Here is a 20634-nt window from a genome sequence, read left to right on the forward strand (position 1 = left end):
TCCCTCAAGGACAGAACATGACGTGGCTGTGTTCCGAAACCTTCCCTAGAATACTATCTACTTAGAGTTCATGGCCAAAGCATTTCTTCATTCTAAGTGGTAGTATGCTAGTGCGGATATTGGAGCACAGCTGACTTCTATAACAGTCTGCGGAGACTTTGACCCTGTGTCACACAGCAGCTGCAGACTAACTTACTGTAGGAAATGTTGATGAAATAATGACTTGCTCTACCCTGATATCCCCTCGTTGAATGTGTAAACATGATAAACGACTTGCTATTAACTGCTTGTTCCATGATGTGTATGCAATTAAGACTCCAAGGTAGTTGATGCTTTAATGCACAATCTGGATGCAGGTTCTCATATTTCACTGTACACACTGCCAGGTAAACACACTCATTAGCTGCATGATGTCATGTGATTAGAGGAGCACGCCATTGACATGTGGGTGCTTATTTGGATAATACAGGCACCAGAACTAAAACTCATAATTAGAGTAAATGGGCCACATCTTAGGTAGTAATAGTGGCTTAATTCCTCTTAAATAGTGATTAAATGTCACTGGAGTATACCGTATGGTCTGTGCATGAGCACTCAACTCTGACCCTACGAGGTCTGGACCCTGCTGGTTTTCTTTCCTACCGGATAATTAATTGCACATACCTGGTGTCCCGGGTCTAAATCAGTCCCTGATTGGAGAAGAACAATGACAAGACAACGGAACTGGCAGAGGAACTGGCTTCGAGGTACAGTGTTGAGTTTGAGGCGTCTAGGGAATAAGACTGATATTGGAATGTTTTATAGGCCTGTCTGAGAGAACGCCCCCCCACCCCCCTTCCCTCGAAGGGAGAGTGCCTGGCCTATTCTTAGAGAGGCTCATTTGCCCCACTTCACATTGATTAGAGTCATGTTAGATGGCAGAGATAGAGAGACAGCTTGGAATGTGAACATAAAGTCCCCAGTCATAGAAAGAGACACTGTACTTGAACCCTTTCCAGGGAGATTTTTTGCCACTTTTCCCCAAGTGTTAGGATGTAGGGTAAACAATCTGGAGAGCAAGGACCGAGCACTGGAAGTCAACATGCATTAGTGCAGTGGAACTGACAACAGCGTTCATTCATTGGTTTGCCATTCGTTTGGCACACCAAAGGTGACATTGTATTAATATGAAAACCATTTAAATGCAATCCATATTTTGTAAATCAGTCCTTGAGGTTTCTCCATCAAGCTACACCATTAGAAAAAAGGGTTTGAAACGGGTTCTTCTGCTGTCCCCATAGGAGAATCCTTTTTGGTTCCAGGTTAAACCCTTTTGGTTCCAGGTAGAATCCTTTTGGATTCTATGTAGAACCCTCTGTGTTAACGGTTCTACCTGGAACCAAAAACAGTTCTTCAAAGGGTTCGAAATAGCATTTTTTTTCCTAAGAGTGTAATCTTATTCGCCACCACTTCTTACAGTGTAATATGTTCTGAATATGCCCTAAAGATAGATGTGAACCAGCAAACTTGTTGTGACTGCCACTGCAGTATTTAGTCATTTTGTGTGTGTGTGTGTGTGTGTGTGTGTGTGTGTGTGTGTGTGTGTGTGTGTGTGTGTGTGTGTGTGTGTGTGTGTGTGTGTGTGTGTGTGTGTGTGTGTGTGTGTGTGTGTGTGTGTGTGTGTGTGTGGTTCCCTTCAGTAACCACGAGCACAACCGTTCCTTGATTTTAACTGGCGGCTTTATTCTGTAGTTTTAGTCAGAATTATCACCTTCCGTAAGAACTATAAAGGAAATTAAAAATACAGTTAAGCACACTCTTACAACCTTATCTTACGAGTGACTTATTAGCTTGGTATAACTCTGAAGTGCTTACATGCATAACAGTTTAACAGGCATTATAACGGGTTCAGATTAAACACATGAATAAAGGAAAAAATACCTCATTGGCTGCTTATACAGAAGGGAGGAAATCAAACTTCAAACGTATTATTCCTGGCATGAATTCACACTTCATCCTAACATACACTCTTCAACCTTTATGAACTACACCCGATGACTTGAAAATTTAGCTAACTAGCAGCGCAGGATTGCCTTCTCTCCAACAGTGTGTTGCTACAATAAGGATCCCTGTTACAACAGTATTAGCTACGTAGTTCCGCTTGTATTATCATTTCCCCCGCACAGCGGACACGTAAACAATTCAAACAAAAGACAACGACATAACCTGTAAGTCTAACTGTCAGTTACAGTGTGCGTGTGTGTACTTCAGTGTGCATACTGCAGTGTGTGTGTGTATACACTGCAGCATTTAGTGATTTTTGTGTGTGTGAGATACAGCCAGAGCTATTCTCGTGATAAACTCACCAATCAAAAGGTGTTTACACATAGATCAATTCATGAACTAAACAACTACTGTCATAGTTGAATCTCAAGCTCTGTCCATATACTTTCCTGATTAAGTCATTTTTCCAACAATTGTTTACCAACAGATTATTTCACTTATAATTCACTGCATCACAATTCCAGTGGGTCAGAAGTTTACATAACTAAGTTGACTGGGCCTTTAAACAGCCTGGAAAATTCCAGAAAATTATGTCATGGCTTTAGAAGCTTCTGATGGGCTAATTGACTTCATTTGAGTCAATTGGAGGTGTACCTGTGGATGTATTTCAAGGCCTACCTACAAACTCAGTGCCTCTTTGCTTGACATCATGGGAAAATCAAAATAAATCAGCCAAGACATCAGAAAAAAAATTGTAGACCTCCACAAGTCTGGTTCATCGTTGGGAGCAATTTCCAAAAGCCTGAAGGTACCACGTTCATCTGTACAAACAATAGTACGCAAGTATAAACACCATGGGACCACGCAGCCATCATACCGCTCAGGAAGGAGACACGTTCTGTCTCCTAGAGATGGACATACTTTGTTGCGAAAAGTGCAAATCAATCCCAGAACAACAGCAAAGGACCTTGTGAAAATGCTTGAGGAAACAGGTGTAAATGTATCTATATCCACAGTAAAAAGAGTCCTATATTGACATAACCTGAAAGGCAGCTCAGCAAGAAAAAAGCCACTGCTCCAAAACCACTTTAAAAAAGCCAGACGACAGTTTGCAACTGCACATGGGGACAAAGATGATACTTTTTGGAGAAACGTCCTCTGGTCTAATGAAACAAAAATATAACTGTTTGGCCATAATGACCATCATTATGTTTGGAGGAAAAAGGGGGAGGCTTGCAAGCTGAAGAACACCTTCCCAATCATGAAGCACGGGAGTGGCAGCATCATGTTGTGGGCGTGCTTTGCTGCAGGAGGGACTGGTGCACTTCACAAAATAGATGGCATCATGAGGTCGGAAAATTATTTGGATATATTGAAACAACATCTCAAGACATCTGTCAAGAAGTTAAAGCTTGGTCGCAAATGGGCCTTCCAAATGGACAATGACCCCAAGCATACTTCAAAAGTTGGACAACAAAGTCAAGGTATTGGAGTGGCCATTACAAAGCCTTGACCTCAATCCTGTAGATTTTTGGGGGCAGAACTGAAAAAGCGTGTGCGAGCAAGGAGGCCTACAAACCTGACTCAGTTACACCAGCTCTGTCAGGAGGAATGGGACAAAATTCACCCAACGTATTGTGGGAAGTTTGTGGAAGGCCACCTGGAACGTTTGACCCAAGTTAAACAATTTAAAGGCAATGTTACCAAATACTAATTGAGTGTATATAAATTCATGACCCAATGGGAAAGAAATAAAAAGAAAGAAATAAAAATTATCTCTACTCTTATTCTGACATTTCACATTCTTAAAATAAAGTGGTGATCCTAACTGACCTAAGACAAGGAATTTTACTCGGATTAAATGTCAGGAATTGTGAAAAACTGAGTTTAAATGTATTTGGCTGAGGTGTATGTAAACTTCCGACTTCAACTGTATATGCACAGACTTTTACCAAGGTCTTTTACATGAATTTCAATGGAGAAATCGAAAATATAATCTCTGGATTCTATTTGATTAATGCATTCATTCTCAAATGGGCGCTGCATCCTAAATGTTAGGGGCTCAGAGAAATCTAAAAAGGGTTAATAGCCGTGAAATGTGGGAGCAGCAGGGCAGAATGATCATATTAAGGAGTTACTTTGTCTCAGGGCAAAATAAATAGCTAGTAATTGCTGACTCCACTGTGATAAAACAAAGAGGCAGAAAAACAACAAGTGCATGGACATTGTTTAATCTATACACTTATAGGCAAATCCAGGCTAGATGAAAGAACATAGAAAGTGGTATTTGTATGTGTTTCTGAATAATATGACCATCTATATTCAATATCTGGCTCTTCCCCTGAAGCGATGATGACACCGGGCAGTAGTTAGCCCAGTGATTAAGAGCCTTGGGACAGTAACTGAAATGTTGCTGGTTCAAATCCCTTAGCTGACTTGGTGAAAAATCTGTCGGTGTGCCCTTGAACAAGGTGCTTAACACCAATTGCTCCTGTAAATTGCTCTGGATAAGAGTGTCTGGTTAAATGTAAATGGATACAAAGGCTTGGCCCTTGGTTGACTGGGCAGCTGGATGATAAGGACATGGTGTGGTGTGAGGGCATGGTGGCAGACCAAGGGTAACACTGGGCAGGCAGGTCGGAAGGGCACCCCAGAGGTACCAGCTGCAGCCAACCAGCCAGCAGAGCTCTCTAAGGGACGCCCTACACAGTGGCCCTACGGTAATTAAGTGTTAGACATTCAGAGATAATCCCTGACAAATATGTCCGGCTGGAATCATAATGAAGCCCAATGCACATCTCTTTTCCCCTCCATATCCACATATGGAAATGGGTTAGTTGGGATGGTTTTAAATCCACCTAATTTTCAATGAATTATCGCCTTCCTTGATTTTCTATTCATTTATGCATAAGAGAGAAACTAGGTGTAGGTGGAAGAGTCATAATTATTTATAAAACAGTTGATTAATTGTCATTTGTGACTGACAATCTGACAAGGCCTCCGAAGATGGCCACTGACCAAACGCCTAGACCAGAGGCACTCAAAAATCAATCTTGGTTGTCCTTGCGTTGTTGTTCAGTTATTCTAACCACATTGTTTGGTAAACTAATATAAATCTGCTTGTGCCAGGGGGGCTCTATTCCAAGAGCCTTCATTTCACTGAAATGGATCGTTCAAATTTCATCTTTGAGCTGACAGCTGCTCCACGACGCCCACACACCACTGGAGCAGTACTGTTTTGATTTCACTGCACATCCACACTACTTTATTGGACATTATAAACGGGGTAGTTCAAGTTCTGAACGCTGATTGGCTGACAGCCCTAGTACATCAGACCGTATATCACTGGTATGACAAAACATTTGTTTTTACTGCTCTAATTACGTTGGTAACCAGTTTATAATAGCAATAAGGCACCTCATGGGTTTGTGGTATACAGTATGGCCAATATACCATGGCAAAGGGCTGTGTCCAGGCACTCCACAATGTGTCGTGGCTAAGAACAGCCCTTAGCTGTGGTATATTGGCCATATACCACACCCCTTTGTGCCTTATTGCTTAAATGTTTTTCTCCTCCGTCTTAGATAATGGACCCACTCTATTGACTCATATTCATGCCTGTGTCCTGTCCGGGGCCCCATCAGCGCTCATTGCAGTCTAGGGAGGGTTAAGGGGAACAGTACAGGAAGTAAAAGTGACCGCTATTAGAGAGAACACAAGAAGCGGAGTGGGACCAGAAGCCATTAGCCGATGTCCATGCAGCATTATTAACGGCGATGCACCTGGCTGCATGGTGCCCTGACAACAACCTGGTCCTCAATGCAAAGAAAACCAAGGAGCTCATTGATGATTACAGGAAGTCTAAAAACTGCAGTCACGCCCCAGTTCTCATTGATGGCATTGAGGTGGAGCGTGTGCCAAGCTTCAAATTCCTGGGTGTCTACATCTCCGAGGACCTCTCCTGGACGCTCAACACCTCAACCCTGGTCTCAAAGGCGCAGCAGCGCCTGTACTTTTTAAGGAGGCTGAAGAAGGCCCGCCTGTCTCCCAAGTTCCTGGTGAACTTTTAGTGGCGCACCGTCGAGAGCATTCTGACTCTGTTCAATGACAATACATTTGAATCTAATCTAATCTAAAAAGGGAGTGTTGGGGGTCATCATAAACATTACACCCTCTTTCCCAATCACATACAGTATGGATTCCATACATCTAGGTGAATTATTTGGAAAAGGGGGCATCCCGGTTCATGGCTTGCATAGGGTTGGAAATCTATTTAGTGGGAAGAATAAATTAAATTTTAAATGGAATTTTCTCACCTAGAAGCAAACATGTCACTACATGACATCTTAATAAAGACATAGGAATATATATGCATGTTTTATGGTGTGGGGGTGTTATGCAGTGTCATTTTTATGGCCAGAGTTAGAAATAAATGTGAGGCTATTGAGAGTTTCAATTGTATGGTGACGGTCAAATGGTGATGGTGAGAGGAGATGTTGTTGCGGAATAGAACCGTTAAGTGCTGTACTCAGATGACATATGCATTTGAACACACATCAACGCATCAGAATAATAAAGTGTCCGTGATTTATCTTTAGCTTGGAAGAAGGAAGCCCATTATTTAGAATAGGCAGATGTAACGATCTTTTATGCTTTTGAACAACCCCACTCTTACATAGTATTTCATCTGTCTGGGATAGGTTAAATCTTAAATCTCTGGTTCTTTTTGCCAATTTAATTTAGGAGGATGTGTGTGTGTGTGTGTGTGTGTGTGTGTGTGTGTGTGTGTGTGTGTGTGTGTGTGTGTGTGTGTGTGTGTGTGTGTGTGTGTGTGTGTGTGTGTGTGTGTGTGTGTGTGTGTGTGTGTGTGTGTGTGTGTTATAAGGAGCCCATTTGAAAAACCTGCCCTCCCCCGTCTATCTATCTCTTGCTTTGTCAGTACTGTACTAAACCTTTCTTACGGTTTACCTTCCCTGCTCTATTCAAATCTTTACCTCGTTTTTGTGCAACTCACTGGCCTCCTCTCACCTTCATTTACCCTCTGTTTTTGTCAATAGCGAAGATACATGAATACACAAGTGACTGTCATATTTTTACCCTAAGCATAACACTCCAGCCATGAATGTCAATTGGAAGAATTAGCAGTCACACAAAATCTTTACCATTTGAAGTAGGTGTGATTTGTGGAAATTATAAATAACTAGCTCATTAATCACATTTGCATTGGTAATGTTTTAGTCTACAGTGTGTCAGCCTCAGGTAGGCTACACCCACCCACACACCGTTTAACACATGCTGTCGCACACACACACACACACACACACACACACACACACACACACACACACACACACACACACACACACTGCCACACAAACACATGTGCCTATACATCCCTCCCCACTCCCCTTGCACCCACTCATGTGCTGCTCAGATGGTTCTTATGCGTCTCCATCACCAGTTCTGCTCTAGCTGGGCGTAAGCAGTCTCAGGCTCCCAGACGTTGGCGCCATCTGTTGAGCTTGATTGCCCTGCTGGTGGGGGCATCCTCTGTCTTCCATCTTCCACATGCCAGGCCTGCGAGCCTGGGAGCTCTGACAGGAACCCTCCCCGCTCCCTCTATGCTCTCTCTCGCTCTTCCTCCTGTGACGTGTCAGTGTCATGGCAGACCATGATGAGGTGTCAAAGCGCTCTCTCTCTCTCCCACACCCTCCCTCTCTCTATTTCTCCCCCTTTCTCGCTCACTCTCTCTCACCCCCCCCCCCCCCACCCCCTCTCTCTCACTGTCTCATGTGCCACTCCTGGTCTCTACCGTTCTGTGATTATTGGAGTAGCTGACAGATTTGCCTCGTTCATGTTTTGTTTTCGTGGACAAGACATTCTTTTCATGACTTCAATAGGTTTGTGGTTATTTTACTTCTGTAAAATTTGATCTGCGTGAAAGTCCCTGTTTTCTCGATCAAATAAATGGCACCAGGAGTTATGGTGAAACCTTTTACGCAACGCAAGAATGGAGAGTCACCATGTCAGGTTTTCTCCATTATCAACCAAAGGTATTTGTGATAATGGAGCTGGGAAGAAGTGCTTGGTTATGAATGAATAGAAAAGAACAGAAAGACCAAACATTTCCCCCATCAGGGAGACAAAGAGACTGCCGAGTTGTGGAAAGGTGATGAAAAACCAAAGCACTTTTTTGAACAGAGAGAATGGAGAGAAACAGAGAGAATGGAGAGAAAACAAAGTGCTCCGAGTAGAAACGAGATGGAGAGAACATCTCCCCAGTCAGGTGAAAGAGGGACAGAGATTCACTGTTTTATTTCCCTCTGACATGAGTCACTCAGGTATGGAGAAGAATTCAAATCTTTGAAATAGTTTTGTTTTTGTTTTTATGAGCATTAATGGAATTTTGAAACGAAAGTAAGTTGTTGAACGCTCTTTTACATGGGGGAAAGATACCGATGTGGGATCTCTGGGTCCCTAGCAAAGAAGCTGCACAAACTCCAATTTATTTTTTTATTGTTGTTCAACCAACGTCTGCCCTTTTTATGTGATTGTCTTTTCAGTAAGAACTTCACACATACAGTGCTACTTTTATGGAGGCAACAGGCCACGTGTCACACTCACACAGACGTTACGGTGTTGATTGAAAACACGGTGGCTCTGTAGCAACCATTTGGAATCGAAAACAGGGTACAAATGTCAACATTTTTGTAGAACAAATGCATCTCTGGAAAAAAAAATAAAGCTTTCCACATTTCACGTTATTTGAATAATACTAAAACTCTTATCTGCTTGTAGTCTTGAATTGCTGCTCGCAGCTGCACTTTCTCTGTGTGCCCGTATTCAGTGTGGTGGCCTTGTCCATTATGCAGCCGTTACCGCTGTTAATGCAGTCAATTTGCTTATCTCTCTGAACCAGTATGTTCCTGATGAATTTGGAATCCTTGTAGACATTTGCACATTAATAGAGATGTGTGGGGGGGGGTTCTACTAAGCCAACGTATGGAATTATTATGGATCCTTCAGCTATTTGATTTAGAATTGTAGGACCCCTTTAGGTATATTAAACAAATATTTGCAACGGATTTGATAAAATATTGAATATGGCCCATACTACCATAGCCCATAGAAATGCATTGAAAAATACAGTAAAAAAATATCTTAAGGAATAAGGTTTTGAGGTGTCTGTCCTATATCTAAGAGATGTAAGAACGTTCAGGGCATATATTTAACCCGCTGGCGATTGTAGCATGTAAATTTTGGTGGGGCAAACTTCCCCAAATTTTTTTAGATGCATGCCAGTGTAACAGTATAACTTTAAACCGTCCCCTCGCCCATACCCGGGCACGAACCAGGGACCCTCTGAACATATCAACAACAGTCACCCTAGAAGCGTCGTTACCCATCGCTCCACGGCCCTTGCAGAGCAAGGGGAACTACTACTTCAAGGTCTCAGAGCAAGTGACGTCACCGATTGAAACGCTAATTAGCGCGCACCGCTAACTAAGCTAGCCGTTTCACGTCCATTACACCAGCAAAGCCACTACACAACACAACATTAAACAATACTTTAATTGCACTATAAAGGTGACAAACAGTGCCCACAAACATAATGCTGTCCCAACAGCAGAGCTTTCTTTTCAGCACCATGGAGTGAATCCTTGTTTTTTTTGTCTGCTGACAGTTGAGATGTACAAACTATGGCATAAGGGAACGATGAGCGGATAAGAGGCAATCCGTAATCGCTCGTAATCACGAGCGAGCTAAGATGGATGTTGTCAATATAACTATTTCTTCAGCACTTTCAAAATGTACAGCAACAGAATTCAGAACATTCTCTCTGTACACCAAGTCAGAACAGTGGGATAAATCAAGGGGGGAATATAAGCAGACAATGAACGCTCCTACAATATTCGATGATGACATTTCTCTTAAACAGGCTTTAGGCTAAATGTGCACCACCAAGACAGAACAGTAGGCTAAGTTTGTATTTGTATTTATTATGGATCTCCATTAGCTGCTGCCAAGGCATCAGCTACTCTTCCTGGGGTCTGGCATAATTGAGGCAGTTATACAATTTTAAAAACATTACAATGCATTCATAACAGATTTCACAACACATTAAAGTCTGTGCCCTCAGGCCCCTCGTCCATTACCACATATCTACAACACAAAATCCATGAGTACGTGTGTATAGTGCGTATGTTATCGTGTGTGTGTATACATGTGTCTGTACCTATGTTTGTGTTGCTTCACAGTCCCCGCTGTTCCATAAGGTGTATTTTTATTAGTTTCCTTAGCATCCTACTAGTGCTTACTAGTGCTTAACAGCTTAAATCTGGTCAATAAACACATGATTGCTGCATAAAATAGCTGTATGATCAACAGAGGCATTCATGGCAGTTAGAGGTACATGAATTAGATTACTTACATTGTGTCTACCAACGCCCCGGGTATAATGTACATTTGCTAAAGCATTATCAATCAAATGTATTTATGAAGCCCTTCTTACATCAGCTGATTTCACAAAGTGCTGTACAGAAATCCAGCCTAAAACCCCAAACAGCAAGCAATGCAGGTGTAGAAGCACGGTGGCTTAGAAAAACTCCATAGAAACTCCTATTATGACGACTCAGCGACATAATGGCAGGGACTAACTGAGCTGGGCTTGGGTCATTGATAAGTCATTGTCTCAACTCAGCCTTATAATGCTGTGAAAGGATCCACAAACCCCAATGATTTGGGTAGATCCCATCCTCCTGATAAAACATGTTTTGTTTCCAAAAGGTATTGAAATTGTCAACAAAAGTTACACAAACTGAGCAGCAATAATCAAGTAGCCAGTTGTGAAGAGAAAGAATCCTGCTAAAGCATTCATTGCCACGATTCAGAGGGCATACGGACCCGATATGATGGTGTGTCTAGCAGAGAGTCAATCAGCTCTTTAAAATCTAGTTTCAACTGTTCAGATCTGCCCTTCATAATGGGATTAAAACCCACATGGACTACGATAGAATCGATTTTCTATGTCCAGACGTAGTACATTCAGTAGCAGCTTAGTAATGCAATTTACTGGAGCTCTGGGATAGGACATTGTTCCTCACACCAGGAACAGTCACATTTCTTATGATCGAGCTGCCCAAAATCATGGCTGGGGTGAAAGAAGAGGAAATCTGCCCACTCCCAGGCTTCACAGGATCCAGAGAACCCTTTAAGGGTGGGCGAGAAGCAGTAAAAACCTGAGCCCGCATCTCCTGGCGCCTGGTGCAGGCCTCTGACAGATAGAGAAGCCCTGCTTGATCCAGAGCAGGGATGGAAGGTTGCCAAGGTCGACTTAAAACTCAAAGGGGAAAGAGTAGGAGTAGGCATAGCAGCCACAGGTACCCTCAGCTATTAAGGTGCAGGAAGATCAGGCTCCAGGGATGCGCAACTGTTCATTGTTTGTATCCGCTCCGGGCCTCTTGTTGGGAGTGTAGACAGCTTTGCGGGTGTCTTCGGGTTCCTCAAATTGTGACATGCGACCATCGTTGATTGCCATGCTCCTCTTTCTGTGCTCCTTTGACTCTGCTATCAAATGGGGGAGGACAGGCATTAGATGGCTCCTCTGGCAAACACCGGCCTGTCGGATAGTGACAAATGACAAGGCGGAGATGTATTAAACAAGCGCAAATGCGTAGGCTGGCGACATGCATGATCAAGGAAGCCACCTCAAGTCTATAATCGTCAGCAAGCAAACAATTGCCACATTGGAACTCTGAGTGATCCAGTTTGTCCCGAAACAAAGTTTAGTAGATATAGCTTCTACAGCCAAGGAATCATTCATTTACTTCTCCAGACAAAGAGAACTCAATTGTAAAACTTATCTTGGACTAACTTTGGCTAGCAGCTTAGTCAGGTTAGCGGCTATGTCAAGCAGACTTCAACCTGTCAGTTCAGTGGGATTCCGGGATAAGAAATAGCGGTCCTATGTAATGGTTTTCTTGAGTCAAAGGAGAGGCGGACCGAAATGCAGCGTGGTTGAAGTTCATGTTTTTTAATAAGACAACTAAACATGAACATAATACAAAACAACAAACGTGGAAAACCGAAACAGCCCTATCTGGTGCAACAAACACAGAGACAGGAACAATCACCCATAAAACCCAACACCAAACAGGCTACCTAAATATGGTTCCCAATCAGAGACAATGACTAACACCTGCCTCTGATTGAGAACCATATCAGGCCAAACACAGAAACAGACAAACTAGACACACAACATAGAATGCCCACTCAGATCACACCCTGACCAAACAAAACATAGAAACATACAAAGCAAACTATGGTCAGGGTGTGACATCCTAGCTGTTAAAAAGTATCCGTGTCGTGGAATTCATGCAAGAACAAGTTCAAATTTAACAAAGTTTTGTTATGTTTTAGTCAAAAATAACAAACCGAGTGTTTCCAGCACACAGTGTTCTGCTGCACACTCTGATGTGTTAGGTAGTCACAGAAACTGAAACTGTGAAACTGTGTGATCCAGTTATGATGGGGAAAGGGAACAAATTATTAGGGTGAAGCACATGAACTACTGACAGCTTTCAACACAACAAACACTTATTATTACTTTCTTAGCTACTCTATACATATCTCCCTGGAATATTACATCATTTATGTAGCAACAGACATTTTTGGACCCACAGTTTTTCTGTGTTCGGCCGTCCTTCTTGTGGGCAAACTTTGTTATGAAACTTTGTAATGAAATTCTGGCATTTTCTGGATTTATGGTGCTTTTAAGAACTGGGAAATCAGAAAAAAAAACAGGTTGAATCATGACGTCAGTAATCTTTAAGATGGAGTTGACTTCTCGACTTGAAATTCCGAGTTGGATGACTGTTTAAAACGTATTTTCCCAATCAGATTTTTTTTTTCAGAGTTCACAGTTGTCTTAAACTCACTGATGTCTGAGATTTCCAAATTCCGAGTTTCCAGTTGTTTTGAACACGGAAGAAGTCATGCTGGCTTGACAGCATGGCCAATGCGTTCAACCTTTTCTGGCCCATGGTGTTGCATGTGAATGTTTGTCCTTAAAAAGCTTGGAAAAGAGACCTTTAAACAAAGACTTGGACCACAAACCCTTTCCACCAAATAGCAGGCAAAGGAGCCAAAATAAGGATTGCTTTGCAACGCATGTCGTTAGCCACTGATTCCTTCCAAACCAGTCATTGCTGAATTTGTGATATCCAACTTGTTGTGTAATGTTTATGTCCAATGGCTGATACGCACCGATATGTTTTCTATAATTGAAAAGGATTTTCCGGTAGATTGTCGACATGATTCATGATGATGACTGCTTGTCTAGCTTGCTAGCAAAGATTTTGAAAGTGTGATGTTGACATAATCAGTCCAATCAAAGCTACGGTAGATGTAACGTGATTTGACTTCATTTTATCTGTGGCCAATGACCTTGAGCCTTCTTGAATGGGGACGTCTAATGGAAATCTATGGCAGCACCCAAGGGGGCTGAAACTTTCAAGCTCTCCTTGTCGATTTTGTGGTGATGCAGTGTCGCCATGAGTGACAGAACACATTCACGGCGCGACTTAAGAAGATTACCAACCCATACGCTCTGTATGTTCCGCTGGCTGCCCCTCCACCACAGAAAGCACTGAGCTTGGCTGAAAAACCTGCATTTTGGAGCTGCCTTACTCAAGAAAGCAAAAAAGAGACAATTTTTGTATGCAGCTTTATTGCCACTGATTTAACCCCTTATTCTTGTTGGCAGAAAACTACCTCCATACTCCCATTCATTTGTATGGGTTACCTTCAGATGAGTCCCATGACACGTGTGGGGGTCATAGAGCAAACGGGAGAACACCATTCGTGTTTGTGAGAGTTTCATCTTTTTATAGAATGGTCATATCTGCTCTGACAAACAGCGCTGTAGCTCTGCCACTTTCAACCGCAGATGAGGAAGGGCAACATAGGCGGATGCGGTGGTTTGAGACAGAGGTCAAGCAAAACAAATATCTAGCTTAAAACTAGTATAAACTAAAAAAATAATTATTATGTTTATTAGATTGACACCCAGGTGCGTCAATTGACTCCTAAGGATACTTTAAGCTCTTATTTTGTAAGTTTTGACGAGTGGGAAATATCTTTGTAAATCCATCATCATATGTATTATTAGGATGAATTAAGTCTGACGTAAGGACACCAAGTCCTAGCCGACATGTCAGTATGCATCCTTATATTATTGGGCATAGCCTAAAACCAATGTTTCTCAAGCTGTAACCCGTGGCATAACCATCACATTTATGTGCACATATTCCATCATATTCCGATGATCTAATACATATTTCTGTTTGGCTCTAGCAACAGAGTTAGCCACCCAGGGCATCTACCACTTTTCACTCTCATTCTCTTGTTCTTTTCACTTTTCAAATGGTTTCCAAGGCAATCTGTGAGTGAGGCTTTCACAGCAGCCGGGCCCATCTGTTTAAACACTCTGTGAAGCAGGCTAGGATTAGTATCACAATCCCTGCCGTGCTGTCCCCACTGAGGCAGGGCTGCTCAGACAGACACTGTCCATGTCACCATCACCGTCAATCTCTCTCTCTCTCTCTCTCTCTCTCTCTCTCTCTCTCTCTCTCTCTCTCTCTCCCTCTCTCTTCTTGTGTTGTGTCACAACGACGTCACTCTAACCTTCATGACTATCCCTCTGGCAATGTTACATAAAACTGTCCTAAAGGCAGAGTGTGTTTCCTTCCACCCAACTCCTGAACGGCGTGCGTGTCTGTGCGTGTCCGTGCATTTGTGCGTCAGTGAGGTCTACTCCCTTTCACAGTCTGTTTAAGTCCAAATATATCACATACCTCCCTCTCAAATGCCTATGTTAGAATAATAATGTCAAGTCATGATGTTGTTACACAATACACATTCAATGTATAATTGTTATATAATTACTGTTTTGTCCCCAAGCAGATGGCTCTATTCACTGTGGATTATACTGTATATTGTTCACAGTGTTTTTTTTATAAATATCAAAAACTGTTAAGGACCTGCTTAAGGCTAGCCTAACAAAGTCAGTGAACTGATATGCTGCATCTGCAGAATGTCTTGTAGTGGTGATTATAATCGGTCGATAAGAAGAGGCTCTCCTCTAGTCTATCATTTCTCCATTTAAAGCCTCACTTTCAGCCATGAAAAAGGCCTGTGTGCTATGTACAAGCTGAAAAGGGAGTCAAAAGACCTGTAGAAACTCCACTAAAAGAGTTGTTTCCTCTGATCTCTGGTAAAATACATGAACCACTTTCCAAAGATCACAGACAAGATGAACACTAAGAGAGAATTGATCCAGCTCAATTCTGCCATTTTTCACAGACACGCTCTAGGAAACACCTGCTCAAGCAGGAAATGGATTATGTGATAAGAGGAAGATGTTTTCGGCATCTGCTGGCAGGCAGCATAATATTGGCCGATTTCTCCCAATGTGCTAATACCTTTCACAGTTCCACGCTACCCCGTGGCCAGTAACAACCTTTGAGTCTCTCTCTCTGTCTTTCTCCTCTCTCACTTCATCTATCACACTGTCTCATGCTCTCTCTCGCTCTCCTTTTCTCTCTCTCTCCCCCCCTCCCCCCATAGGGACAGTCTGGAGGGATTTAATTTGGGTCTTGGTAGATTCAACCTCCAGTACCTTCTGACTGGATGGAGTAAGAGGTACGTGAAGTGTTGGAGAGGAGGTTGTTACCTTGTGTGATACTTTTGCCCAGTAGAACCACCATAGTCCTGGCCAATTGTGCTGCTCCTTTTCCTGGAATCTGAGATCACTGAAGCATCTCCAATCTGAGCTTCAAGAAAGCCTATTGTTCTACTTTGTTTCTTTTATTGAATTCTATTGTCCTCCAAGAGTTGCTGAAACTCCTCTCTCCTTCAGTTTGCTCTTCAATTCGTGGACCTTGGTTGGAAAGCGAGGTAGCACCAGTGATCCCTTCACTTAACACTATTGATCAGCTTATGTGTTGCATCGCCCACGGTTCTCAAGCACACTGTAGACTTTTAGCCACACTAAGGAGTAGGGACCGTGGGATTTGCGTTCTTTGTTCGAGGACAAAGGATGAGATGTCAGGCAGAAATCTTGCGGTCCTGTGGGTAATTAATTACTGCATGTAGAATGATTACTTTGGTTGAGCAAAATGGTTGATCAATATAGATCCATCATTAGAAATCACAAATCGTTAGCTGTTAAGTTGCTGGGTTTTGGTATAGAATGCAAATGTATCATATGTTAGGGTTGACCATTTTCATCTATAATCATGTTGAATATAAAGTACTGTATGTTCATCCACCACTGCACATGGAGCACATAAGTACTGTATGTCAAGACAGTCAGTTTTAGACCTACTCTTCCACCATCTAGCTTTGTAGTTTCATCAAAATGACATGGATGGAGGATAGCTAGACTCCAGAGCATTCTGTCTCTCACAACATTGTAGCCCACTTTGTGAAGAATAATATCTCCTGATGATTTACAACCTCAGACAAACTTGGCAAATCAATACAGATTCATCTTTCACCAACCGGTCCAGAAATAACAGGGTTTTGACACGGCCACTGGCTTTATTGACCACAGATCATGTCGAATCGAGCAAAACCTTGATCGATGCTTGAATGGCGCTTTTGAAGTGAGCAGTGACAGCAACCACTACATATTTATTCCTGGTTCTTGTTGTTGTCTTCAAAGGAAGTAAACATCTGTCACTCCCTGACCTTAGAGAGCTTTTTTTATGTCTCTATTTTGGTTTGGTCAGGGTGTGATTTGGGGTGGGCATTCTATTTTCTTTTTTCTATGATTTTCTATTGCTAGGTTTTGGCTGGGTATGGTTCTCAATCAGGGACAGCTGTCTATATCGTTGTCTTTTCCCACCTGTGTTTGTGGGAGGTTAACTTTGTTTGGTGGCACAATGCCTGAAGCTTCACGTTTTGTTTTGTTTAGTCGGCGTCATTTCTAAAATAAAGTGAAAATGTACGCTCACCACGCTGCACCTTGGTCCGCTCCTTTCAACAGCTGTAACAACATCAATGTGTGGAATACTGGAACAATGTGAAACAGAATGCTATCACATCAAAGTGACTGACATTCTTGTCTAGAGTAGTCACATATAATTATCTCCTGTCACCATTCAATCCCTCCTGTCAAAAATTGAGGCAGATTCATTCCGAGGTGAATCTCATTAATCACATGGGGGTATGTTGGTGGGAGGGAGGGGTGTAGCAGTGTCGATATTTTGCCTCATTTGGAAAAAGAGAGCAGCGTGGTAGCAGTGTCAATATTTCCCTGTGTGAATTGTTTGTTGACAAGTCAAATGTAATAGGTGAACTAGATTTTTCACGTTGTGTTGCATTTCAGCTCTTCAGTATGGAGGCTCTGAGTCTTCAGGGTGTAAATCCTGCAGGGATTTAGACTCAAATTGAATCAGGGGCCAATTCATTCAACTGGGATATTGGCTGGATTGACTGAAGTCTGAAACTTTTGAGGAACTTAAGTAACCTTAATAGAATAAGTACTTATAAAGCCAGAAGACCCAGCTACCCTTGAAGAACTTGACTGGCCGTCACTGCTCTCTGACAATAATATGGCTAATGTCTCCTCTTCAGCGTCAGTGTCCGATCATAGCTGTGAATGAAAAGTGAATGAGGCATTTGTGATCCAGCTAGTGCTATCACTCAGTGGAGAGCATCAAGAGGAAACCTTCAATGTAACAGTGAGAGAACTGCCATGTCGGACACAATAAAGATGAGTCACTGAAATGTGACCTCAACTGACTGGGCCAGGATGTTTTGATTGGTGCATCAAAGGAACTCACCTGTCACCTGAGTTCATCACACCAATTGTTTCTGTCAGCTAAGGGCCAATTGGACAATTAGTGAGCTATTGGAAGGCTTTTGATGAGAATTTCCTTCAACCATTTAGATGTTACAAAAGAGATAAGAGTAGTAAACAGCATCTTTGGATGAAGAGAGCCTCCTGAAGCCCAACATGAGGCACTTTAGACTGGCTTGCAGGCAGCAAGACCATCCCTTCTGCCTGGCACTACCAGGGAAACCATAGGGGACAAGGAATCAGCACAGTCCATCTGCCACTGCAGCCACCCTGCCAAGACAACATGACACTCCAACACTCTCAGAATTTTGGGTATGGGTCCGTGTGTGTGTGTGTGTGTGTGTGTGTGTGTGTGTGTGTGTGTGTGTGTGTGTGTGTGTGTGTGTGTGTGTGTGTGTGTGTGTGTGTGTGTGTGTGTGTGTGTGTGCGCGCGCATTTGGGCGTGAATGAGTGCACACATATAATCATGCAAGTATGCATTGCTGGTAACCTGGGGAAGGTGTGCTTTGACTCCACCTTCTGGCTGACTTTTTCCACATGCTCATCTCCCATATCGACAGCAACAACAAAGGCATCATGGGAATTGGTCCCCTCCCCACACTTCCCCTTCCTTTCTCCTCCCTTCCCCTCCCCCCTCCTCCCACTGATCCTGGGGTTGGCAGGGTTTAGGTATCATGCTGGGTGGCTGTAGTGTTTGGAGGGCGTGTAGATGAGGTACTCTTCAGATTGACAGCTGGTGGGTGAGCACGGACCGGGCCACTCTCCAGGCGAGGACAGTATCATCTCAGGCCATCAAGCTTGATTTTCCCTTCATTGATCCGCCCAGTACTCTGCCACGGTGAAGTCTTAATGAGCAGTTTACAAAGACGCTTGGTGAGTAGGTGGGTGGGAGAGAACCATCGGATCCGATTGCATCATAGTAGGGGTTTGCGTTATGATGTTTTTATCATAACCAAATTGGAAATATAAATATTGACGATCACCAGGGTCAGCAATGGCAATAGACCCCATCTTGAGATTGTGTTGGAGGATGTCATCTTTAGAGAACAGACACTAGAAATCTTACCCTCAGCCCTGTTCTCTCTCTCTCTCTCTCTCTCTCTCTCTCTCTCTCTCTCTCTCTCTCTCTCTCTCTCTCTCGGGTTCAGCTCTGTAGCAAATCGGAGGGCTACAGACATTGATGAAAGATGCAAGAGAAGAGTAAAGGCAAGAAAGACAGGTGAGAGTAAAGCAAGATGCAAGAAGAGCGAAAGAAGAGGAAAAAGTGTGTGAGAGACAAGTTGACTTACGGGAGAGATATTCAGAGAGCTGAAACCACTTATGCAATTATTCTCCTAACAGATAGAGAGTGACAGAGCGAGAGAGAGCGAGAGAGGGACAACAGAGGAGATTTCTAGAGGCATGTTGAAGCTTTAATCTGGGATTTGGGAGACTTCCGCTGGGCTGAGAGGCGAGCAACAGCCCGTGATGCAGGCCCTGTGTCTCGACTATACGACTGTTTTTGCAAAACCTCTTCGCCCCCTTTCCCTCCTCCGTCTTTTCGCCCCGCACCAACACCACTGCTGCGCTACTGTTGTTGTCATTAGCGATACTATTTTCAGACTTGGGGTGGTGCCATGTGCATATTATCTCCACGTCGAGGAGACATGGAGGGTTTTAATATAATCATTACAATCACACAGAGAGAGAGAGAGAGAGAGAGAGAGAGAGAGAGAGAGAGAGGGATGAGCCCCGCATATGTCCAGGTAGAAGTTGTTCTGTGGATCCCAGGGGGATTCTGTGATGCGTTGTGCTATATAACTGGCCACCTGCAAGGTTATATAACATGTTGTTGGTGGTTGAATGTGTATATTAAATAAAACAATGCAAAAACCATGAAATGGTACATCGAGTCGGCTATGAATGCAGGTGAAGCACATAGGAAGACGTTCATCACCTGTTAACTCGGGGTCGATGACTCTGTATTCATGACTGGTTGAGCTTGATGCTGTTGTCAAGAACAGCAGCAGTTTTAATATTGAGTTTATCATTTATCTCTGTTTACATCCTCTGTCTTGTAGGTAGGAGTATCCTGGCTGTGCTCCAAGAACACTAACGGAGCTCCAGTATGTCATTATTACAGCACAGTGTTCCCAGCCTGCCCAGATTCCATCATGGCTGTCCCAACGGGCACAGATCCTCATAATTACAGCCTTGTACCCTCCTCCTCCTCCTCCTCCTCCTCCTCCCCACCACCACCACCTCCCCAGTTCCTCCTCTATGGCACATCGCCTAATGTTAGGCCTGCATACCCCCTGCCGACTTCCGAGTCACACGCAGAGACTTTTGCTACGCAAAAGAAATCTTTATTGAGATATGCGGAATGTGTTCTTTGGGAACCCGGAAGAGAAAGAAGGCCACATCTCATTTCCATAATTCAATTAATAGCTTATCTTATATTGTCCCCTCATTATTGGCATTACCATTCAAGGCAAAGCGTAGTTACGCCACGGGGAATTTCCTCCACAAGATGAATGTGTGAAGATTGTTTTGGCACCAAGAGACCTGCCTGCCACTGAAACAGCCTATCTGCTATGTATTTTATAATTAGCCTGGAGTGATAATTGGCATCATCAGTCCTGAGTAGTGTGTTCATGCTAGTCTGCTTCCGTTGTTCTTTCTCACTACAGTTCAATGGGCCCGTCCCATACATATTGAAGTCTGAGTTTACAGTGCTGCATTTTTTTCTCTGGGATTTGTAGTCCATCCAGCTACTTACAAAAAGAGCTTCATGAAATACAGTAAGA

General features: G+C 43.1%; 1 protein-coding gene across 1 annotated transcript in view; it reads left to right on the forward strand.

The window, feature by feature from the left end:
* LOC135546129 (leucine-rich repeat and fibronectin type III domain-containing protein 1-like protein) overlaps window positions 1-20634 on the forward strand; it is a 146502-nt gene that overhangs the window by 82254 nt on the left and 43614 nt on the right. The gene's annotated exons all lie outside the window — the stretch shown is intronic.

This window comes from Oncorhynchus masou, chromosome 9 (genome assembly GCF_036934945.1).
Source record: "Oncorhynchus masou masou isolate Uvic2021 chromosome 9, UVic_Omas_1.1, whole genome shotgun sequence".
Lineage (NCBI taxonomy): Eukaryota > Metazoa > Chordata > Actinopteri > Salmoniformes > Salmonidae > Oncorhynchus > Oncorhynchus masou.